Genomic DNA, 3,281 nt, shown 5'->3' with positions numbered 1-3,281 from the left:
TATTTCGAAAATCCTATTGCTGTCTGTGAATTCAAAGCTAAAGAAATTTCCTTGCGGCAGAAAATGTTTTTGCTTCTTCAGTAAATCAAAAATTATTTTACAATAAATTTTTGTTATGGAGATTTTTAAACAGCATTTTTAAGTGAATACGTTTCTACAAATAAATGTTATACATATCTATATTGTGCGTTCGCGCGTAATTATTGTTTTCCATGCCAAATAAAAATGAAATTAAGAGTTGACGCCCATGACGTAGGAAAGTTTTCTTTCTCCAAATCTCAAATATTTTATATTTGTAATTGTTAATTTCACAAACGGATATAGCTGGGATAAAATGTTCTGAGTTTTAAAAATAATTATTTGAACAAATACTGTGCCAATTATTTCTTTTTAAAAGCCATATTTGTTAATTAAAAATTCTACGGAAAATGACATTTTAAATTTATCTTGTTTTTACTTTTATTGTAACTTTTTACTAGAATTATTCATAAAACTTAAAATACTCTTGTTTCATTGTTCAGTAAGCTTTATGAAATATTTGAAACATCTCAATTCTATGTATCAAGAGATTAGGAATCTAAATTAATATTTAAAAAAGAAAACATTCAATTTCAAAAAGAAATTTTACACGTTTTTTCATATAAATTAATTTCCTTTTTATAATACGAAATTCTGGCCCTGCAAAAACCTTAGTGTGTGATGAACAGGAATAGCTACTGAAATTATAAAGTTTTAGACAGTAATTAAGTAACGTCATTTTGAAACATAACTACACATGTAAGATACTAGTTTAAATTGCTTCCTAAAACAGTTCATTTTTAGTAATTGTTAATTTAATCAAATTAGGTTGCACAGAACATAGTCATTATCTTATTTCTTACTCTTTAGAAACAAAACAGAAAAAATTCCCTTGGAAGCTTAAATTTGCCGAATTTACCAATTTTTCTGGAAACTTATCAAAATAAATTACGTTTGTTTCTTCACAAAATTTTTTAATTAAAAAAGAATATTGAAAACTAGAGGTTGGTTTTTAATCTGCACCGCAATTTCTTAGAATCATCTCCAGATTTGTTTTTCCTTTACACAAACGTTTTCCCGTTTTTTTCCGCCCTGAGACGACTAATCATGTACTGATTTTTTAAACGAATTCATAGTTCCAAAATGAAGTTTAAAATTACTGAGAACTCGATGATCCTCTGTCTAACTTAGAGAGTTAAGTTTCAACGGAAAACCACCCGTAATTGGCTGAGACCAGTCAGAAACAAAAAATATTCTCGTAGATACAATATAAGGAAATTGTAATCTTAATGTTAATAGTTATGGATTTTTTCTTGCTTTTAAAATCAACCATAACTATTAAAGTTATCAGTTATACGCAAAACTAATGTTAAATAACCATACAGTGTGTGCCTTTAGATTATATCTACACTTTGCAGTTGAATCTAGTTGTTTATGCTATTGTATGCTAACTAAACAGTTAAATGTCGATAAAAAGTTTTCTATACAAAAAAAGCATTAATATTAAAATAATTTTGATAACTGTAAAAAAACAAAACTATACAGAGCAATTGATGTTGTAAGATCACGACTTTGATTTGCATTGTAATGAACTCGAGAACCAGTTTAACAATCAAATAAACTAATTTCTCAAAATACTTTTAAAAACTTTGTTTTATTTAATTTGTTCCTTTTTACATAAAAAAATCCAGTCATTTTAGATTGCAAACATGCTTCCACTCTTTATAATATATAATATATAATGCACACCCCAAAACCCTTTTTTTAATTTGCTGAAATTAAAAAGCTGCGATGGCAAGTTTTCACGCATGCATCTATACAAATTCCGAGGACCATGCATGCATACGGCTTAGGAAATTAATAACTACATTTTTGCATTCAAAGTTTTTAAATGTGAGCAAAAATCTTACTTTGATCAGTAACCTATAAGGTAAACTAACCAGTGAAGGAACATTTAAGTTTCGCTTGCCTTTTAAAAAGTCATATTAATTACAAAATTCGTAATTTTAGTTAAATGACAGTGTCAACATATTTGTTACTAATTGCAAATTATGTAAAAAAAAATTGTAGAGAACTTACATAATATTGTTTTAAAGTTTTGGAGGTTCAAATAACAAGTAGTAAGAAGACCAAGTGAAGGAACAGCTCTTACCAGTGAATGAACTCCCAGAAAAGGAACACTTAATTTTGGTTATTTTTTAATGCTCTTTATGAAGCCATACAAATATTTAAAAGGAAGCCTATTCTTGAAATTATAACATATAAATACTTGGAAAATGTTAACTCTTTTCTGTAATCATGAATTGAAAATTAAAGTGTCCACTTATTAACACATACTGTTCATTCACTGGGAAATCTATGCCCAGTAAAGGAACATGCCTGTTCCCTCACTGATTAGAAGTTGTTTTTCGTATTTTTAACATACTTTTCACGCGGAACATCACTAAAGATACAATAAAATTAAAGTTTATCTTTTATTTTCATTAACTTAGAAAAAACCCAGTAAAGGAACACTTGTTCCTTCATTGGTTTTTCATAGTTTGGTGATCAAGTGAATAAACACCCCCTTATCTCAGTACTTGATTATGCTATGATGCTTAAAAAAAATAAAACGTAACTTCAATAACTATATTTTGAATTCTTATTTTCACAGTGAGAAAAATAAAACTATTACATGCAATTAATTCCACTTCAAACATGTAAATACAAACACTCACGTTATAATTTTTTCAATGAAACAAGGCGTTGCGGAGGTAATAACAAATTCTAAAATTTTTCCAGAGAAGTCTATTTGACCAGGTAATCCAAAGCATTGCTAGATAACTTCCTATTGTTTGGCAATAAGCTATTGTCACCAATCAATCTAAAGAAAAACTTTCAAATTCTTATTTTTAATCAATATGTATGAAATGTTCTTTCACTGGGTAGTTTTCCATCACTGGTTGGTTTACCCTACTTAATAGTACAATTCAAGTAAATAGTTTTAGCACTTCAAAAAGAAATCAATAGGGCAAAAAAATCAAACATAAGAATACAAATCTACAGACTTTGATTTTTTTTTTAAAAAATCAGAATTTCAGACATAAAATTGCTATTCTGAACAGCAAATTTTTTTCTGAATAAAGAAATTGTTTAATGGTAATTCTCTTGACATTTTCGCACTTTATTTTTAAGAAAATTCTCATATTTTGATTTTTAAAAAATTAGCATTTATTATGAATTAGTGGAATATCGATGCGCGTCTAACAACCCAGTAATTCCAG

The sequence above is a fragment of the Parasteatoda tepidariorum genome, chromosome 4 (genome assembly GCF_043381705.1).
Source record: "Parasteatoda tepidariorum isolate YZ-2023 chromosome 4, CAS_Ptep_4.0, whole genome shotgun sequence".
NCBI classification, from domain to species: Eukaryota; Metazoa; Arthropoda; class Arachnida; order Araneae; family Theridiidae; genus Parasteatoda; species Parasteatoda tepidariorum.
This window is presented reverse-complemented; position numbering follows the sequence as displayed.